General features: G+C 35.7%; 1 protein-coding gene across 1 annotated transcript in view; it reads left to right on the plus strand.

Annotated features, from left to right (window-relative positions):
- Positions 1-666: 666 nt before the first annotated feature.
- LOC117108788 overlaps positions 667-6,890 on the plus strand; it is a 12,143-nt gene continuing 5,919 nt past the window's right edge. Inside the window, exon 1 of the mRNA XM_033250937.1 lies at positions 667-692. The gene's annotated coding sequence lies outside the window, so the exon portion shown is untranslated. The remainder of the gene's footprint in view (positions 693-6,890) is intronic.

Genomic DNA, 6,890 nt, shown 5'->3' on the forward strand with positions numbered 1-6,890 from the left:
CTAATTTAATTTGGTGTTCAATGTGTTCCATATGTGTTTGATCCAATGACCGGGGTAGTAATGTGAAGCGCTTAAGGGCCTTGTAAATGCATGAAGCGCTATATAAGAACGACATATTATTATTATTATTAATAATAACAACAATAACTTTTAAAAAACGAAATTTTTATACATTAAAAATTAACGTAGGCCTATTTTTCATGCGTTTTAATAAGCGGATGTTGATGCGTACATACAGAACAATGATTGAAAATACAGAACAACACACAATGAAATACAACAATATTCACTCACAACTTTGAACTTGAACAAATTGAATATAGGCCTATCGATTGGTAAGATTTGCGAGAAAAACTTCAACTACCCGTATTTCTCGACTGAGACGCCAATGCGAGCTATAATTTGTATGGCGAGGAGATGGTGCCACCCTTAATTGGTATTAGAAAAAATTTCGTCCACAAACCTTGTAGTTATTAATATTTTTTTATAATAGAAAATATATTTTTTTTTGGTGACGTCACATTCCTGATATACTGAACAAGACGTCATAAGATTACGTCACCTTTTCTTGGCAAGGCAAACTTTCCCGGCGTGCTCTTTTCATGGATATCATAAACGGCACTGTTTCCACCTTGGCCTACAGGAGAACCATTGTTGGGTGACAAGCCGCATTGTTTCCATTGAAAAACAAGGTAGGCATATGTCTGTAACTGATTTATTCTTATTTCATTTTTTTGGTTTTATTTTCATTTATTTCTTTCCAAAGTGCACTTTCTGTGACATGTAATTGCACTGTCTACTTAGGCCTATGTATGGGGGATGCTAGTCTAGGCCTAGTCTTAAATAACTAGTAGTAGTAATAAATTCCCCTGCCGTGCCCCGCTGCACAGTACTGTACATCAGTAGGGTAGGCAGAGCTTGATCTTGATCTAGGCCTAACCAATTATACTTACCGACCCCCCCCCCCCAACGGTACAGAACAGACGTTTGCTAGCCAACAGAACTTGATATTTATTGCACCTTCTTTCCCAAGTCGAGGGCTGTAATATTCCATGTGGTTCTGATATTTTCTGGTTTGCTAGTATGCTACGTAAATTACTTCTAAAAATTCATTAGTTTCATTCCACAACACGCACATTGTTTCTACATTCTTTCATTACATTAATAATGTTCTAACCGAAAAAATTACAATTCATTTCTTAGGACAGTAATTGCAACCATAACAGCCAACAGAAATAATAATGCGTAGTGAACACATAAAATAAACAATCACGGACTCTGTTGTTTCATGGTTTGTGTACACCACTCATTTTAAAATTTCTTTATTCTCTTTCTGTTGTTCTTTCTTCATTATCTGTGTATTGTTGTAACAACAATGTTTTTTGCCACTTCATCCCGGATATGTATATTTCATGTGGTTCTGATATTTTCTGGTTTGCTAGTATGCTACTTAAATTACTTCCATACATTGTTTTTACATTCTTTCATTACATTAATAATGTTCTAACCACAAAAGTTATGATTCATTTCTTAGGACAGTAATTACAATCATATATTTCATGATTACTACTAAACCTCAAAATACATTTACAATTGTATATTTCAATTAAATTTCACTGCGAGCTTGCACAAATTTGAATTGATTTCAATGTTCATGTTTAAGAAGCTTCTACATTATTCTACGAAAATTCTTGTGTCCATTTTCCGCTTATTAAATAACGTTGATATGTCTAATTTACTCATTTAATAATTAATTCTATGTGACTTGTAAATAAACCAATTCAACCATGAATTGTTGGTGCAGGCTTTCGAAATTTTTCATACAGTGATTAAACTAATGCAAATACTACTGATTGGCTATGTTTTTACCACACACTGACATCACATTCCATTTTAAATTTCCCTCAGTCAGTGTTCTTTCCCAGAAACAGTTTACTACTGCTTCATAATACAGTCCACATTGCAAAGCTGTTGCAGTCTCCATTACTTCCTCATATTTTGCTATCTCTCGTTATCATACGGTTATCATACTAACAAATACTTATATTCAAATAGAACATATTTGTTCCAACATATTTACATTGACATGACACTTTTTCCTATTTCACTCAATCAAAATAACTGCAATAAATCATTCTTCGACAAATTGTTGGTGTCAGTACACATTGAAATTCAAATTTACACACATTTGTATTAATTTTTGTTTAATATTTCACTACACTTTCCTCTATATCTTCAGACGATGGTTTCCCTTGCAAACTCAATTCACTTCATCACAATTCTTTTCACAAAAAACATTCCATTTTTCCTCACTTTACAACCCTCGTGCTGACCTTAGTACACTGCGACACTGTTCCTGATATTGCGACATTGTCATATTACTGTGTCATTCTATAAAGGCATAATGTATATCATAGTACTAAGTAATCATAGCATTCTTTTTATACACATAGGTACTTCCACATGACACTTCTTGCACTTTACTCGAAATAACTATTACCATTGTTACCAGAAGAAGTATTGGTACAGCTTACAGTACCTTGCATACCACACCTTTTACAAATTTCATTTTGTAATTCACTATATTTCCACATCATCTAGTTTCAAATACACTCTGACCATTAGCAATGTTGATTTCCTTTAAATTCCTAAACCTAATATCACCTATAATGACTTGTGGTTACAGATCTCCCATACTTTTAAATATTATTCCTACTCATATTTATTCTATTCACTTCTTTATTCATATACATACTGGATCTACTACTATTAGGTGAAACCTTTACTTATTGTACATATTTCATTTTGTATTTTCAATTAATGGTAATAACCAATTCCTACGATGATTGTCTGATAGCCTCAAATAAAAAGGCTTTTTGCTGAAGAATGCTCTACCCTTTTAAAAATGCTTTGACCTATTTGTCCACACATCTCTGCCATTTCATAATTTAATAATTTCTACATATTTAACAGAAAAAAAAATCTGTACTTTCATTTTTAATAATGAACAAGTGTAAATCATTGAATGTCCATTTCAATGATTGTGTCAAATATTTATTCATCACTAAAATTACAGCAGTATGGTACATGAACCTCCTTTCAAAATAGCCCTAGTTATCAAGTTCACTTGCAGTAACAGTTTACATTTACTGGACTGAAATTACTTTGGTAACATTCACACATGAACTGCTTCCTTCACAGTGACAGTTCATTCACTTCCTGCAATCACTATTAAACTTCAAGATTTACAGACCAATGCTTTCATAAATGCATACAATTCTTTTTCATTCTGCATTTCAACATCTCCATACCACTATTCAACACTTGAAAAACCCAAACTATCTACTAATATTTCCATGTAATTCATAACATATCTACAACAATCCAGTTATTACTTTTGCGTAATATTACATTCCATTTTCAAAATTGTTCCTTTTCCCTTTTTGGATTTGTTTCCATTTTTTTATTTTATTCCACAATATTTCATGAAGGTTCTACATTCAATCAAAGCTCATCCTCAATATACAACTAACAATAGCTTAAATAACATAAATTAATTACCTCATCCATATTCCACATTCGTTCATTACAGACACATTGTACAAATGTCACTGCTACTTTCGTCAGGTTAAGGCATTTCCACCGGCTACACCATGTCACATCACTGACAGCATTATATGCACTTCCAACTGCTATTAGCTAAAACTAACACTTGATAGATAAATACCGTTTTGTTGTTGCTCGTGTGTGGTTTCAAGTTATGTGTTCGTCTCACTTTTGCACAATCCAACTACAACAAATAATTGTAATAAAATGTGCACATACTAACATATGGAGCAGGTGCATTGTGGAAATTTACATAATCATTACAATAATGTAAACATACACGACAAAGTGGATATTCCCTATTTGGAAATTTGTATTATTTTGTAACCAATTATATTTACTCATAATATTACTCTTTTTTTTCTAAGCCACTTAACTTCCTCCAATTATTTTACTCCTTACAGAATTACTTGTGTACACTTTGAGGTTCGACATCTTCTCCACGTTTTCCAAGTACTGGTGCTTTTGTGACAATAACACACATTTGAGCTCAAGCTGTACTCCTACATTAGGTTCATAGCAACAATTTTGTCATTTTCATCCAACAATAACCATTGTCACATATTTACAGAAATCTGTCCATTACTTCCATTAAATCCATTAGTATTTTTTAACTACATGGCTATACCACTTCCATGAATTTGTTCAATATGTCATCGATCACCTACATACGAATATCCAATACTATTCAGCACCTTGTTCTTACTTCATACAATGGCCGAATAGTCAAAAGGCAATTTGGTGACAAGACCGGTATGGTTCCTGGCAAAGCAGTCTGTCAACAGTGCAATAACTTTGTTTGCCCACAAACACGTCACCAAAATAAGTGCCCTTTATTGTCACATGGCTGGCCTGCTGTCGTCTGGACTTGTCTCTCAAAACCCAATTACACTGATCCCACCTCCCTGATGAAATTTCTCCCACTGTCAATTCTAGGCTCATGGGCTCCAGTATTGCATGAATGGCTACCTTGTATGCAAAATATTTCCAACACTGAACCTGTATTTCAAGATCTCACACACACTATTACATCATTTCAGAATGATATCCACAGTGGCGAGTTAGGCCGTATTACAACTGTTTTAAATAAGCATCCATATCCTATTGTACGTTGCCCCATTGGCTGCTTTATGTTCATCGATGACCTGATGAGAAACAAACTACAGCCATTTTCAGCTGCACACTACCTAGCAACAATATGTTCTCAATTTCACTCCTTTCAAGCAGATCAACACTTCCTTACTGGTGCTCGCACCGATTGGACAATTCCATATCACGACTTGTAGTGGCGTGCAGCACCTAGTATTTTAGTGGATGACAATGTTGGTCTTGCTGTATTAATGTGCACAGACATTATCCACTGTAACTCAAAAGTCCCTCGACTGCATATTCCTACTAATCCAATCCTACACAATCTTGCGCCATCGGCTCCTGATGTCCTAGCACCTGCTGTCGTGTCCAGTAATATCTGTCGTGCAGGCAGGACTGGTACATACAATACATCATTTCCCGTGTACAATCTGATTGGCAACACAGGCATTCGACATTCAGAATTGTACCAAAAGTTGAAACTTACAATTCTACTTGTGACGACATTGCTCTGGCAAAGGCTTTGGTACTGCAACATCGTCCCGACATACACCACTTTGTTCAACAATCTACACATCTTGTAAATACACTACAGCCATTGATTGACCACTATAACACTTCACAACATCCAACAAATGATGACATTGTTAACCATCGTAACACGGGTACATATGTTGCCTTGGAGGATGCTTTTAATGTCCTTAGTATATACAATAGGTTATACACCAAGACTGATCATACTCAGCAAAATACCACAAATTCTCCAAAACCATCACACTGCTTTATTCCTGTACACCCACCATCAAACACTGGTCACAAATTGTATTCACTTGATAAGACTCAATACCCTGGAACTCAAGACCATCATCTTGGCCCTGTTCTCTATTCGGTACTAATGGCTTTCCTCAATAGTACCCACTTGCACCAAGCATTGCTAAATGCTCACTGGGACAATCCAAATGCCAACGATGGCCGCAAGAAAATACTCACTGCAGTACAAACACTTTCCAGTTCAAATTGTAAATCGGCCACCAATTCCCAGCTTCGCCGTTACCTTAAGGTACTGCTTCAAAATGCCAAGGAAATTACCATGAACAATGTGTTGCAAACTTCATTGCTGGTTTATGTAGTAATGTTGAGCCTATAACATTTAACACATTAGCTGATTTGCAAGCAACATCTGCAACACTACAGGCTTATGTGACGCTTGCTACTACCCATCAAACAAACGCAAATCAACAAATGCCCATGGAACTCCAACATGGAGAGTGGCACCTTCTATTGGTTATGTCAATACAAGCACACTTTCACATAAGTGCAAGATGGTCAGGCAATAAGGCATGGCAGTCTCCACCATCACATAATCAAGGTCTCCCACCAGGACACCACCCTTTTTTGCTCTATGTACGTACTTGCCACACCATTCATAAAGCTAAAAGAACATTAATCGAGAGTTGTTACAGTCAATTACAGGCTTACTGCATTGTACATGACAAGCTCCTTATTCGACAGTGTCAAGGTAATTCCATAGAATGTGCGATTCCAACATGCAAATCCCTTCTATTCTGGATTTGCCCTCATGGTTTCGGGTACCACCAGTTTTCCATCGGTCTATGCAGCAAGCACTTCAAAATCAGCACACAGGAAATGGGACAAAACACTTTCACAGTTGGCATGTATGGACCTCATCCATCACATGACTTGTACCACCCAGTAGCCAAAAAGCAATGTACTGTTGAAAGAATATGTTAGTAATAAATAAAGCCGTAAGGAAAATACTTATATTCAGTTTTAAAAAAAACGAGTGTGGCCATATATAACATAAGAGCATTTCTTGTTGAGGTAGGCCAATTTCCTCTAAAAATTGCACAATTAGGGAATTTTGATCAATTCCGACGAAATTAGAATTAAAAGCACAAAAAAATTTTTCGCGCGCTTCGCGCGCATTTCTTAGGGTTAAAGCTTGTGCTTGCCCTCCTTTGCCTTCTAAGTTATTTAAAAACATAATAGTCCCAAAAACTTGAGAAAGAAAATTTAAGATATATCGTTTTACCTAAAATAAGGGCCTCAATGTGTAATGATGTGAAAGAATAGGCCTATGAATTGTAATAAATAAAATCACGATGAAAATGCTTATTTAGTTCCAAACACACCAAAATAAGCCATGCCGTATTGTTTTCTATATGGGGGGGGGG

Source organism: Anneissia japonica, unplaced genomic scaffold (genome assembly GCF_011630105.1).
Source record: "Anneissia japonica isolate Jap-2015-1 unplaced genomic scaffold, ASM1163010v1 scaffold10184_len302889_cov135, whole genome shotgun sequence".
Taxonomy (NCBI): Eukaryota; Metazoa; Echinodermata; class Crinoidea; order Comatulida; family Comatulidae; genus Anneissia; species Anneissia japonica.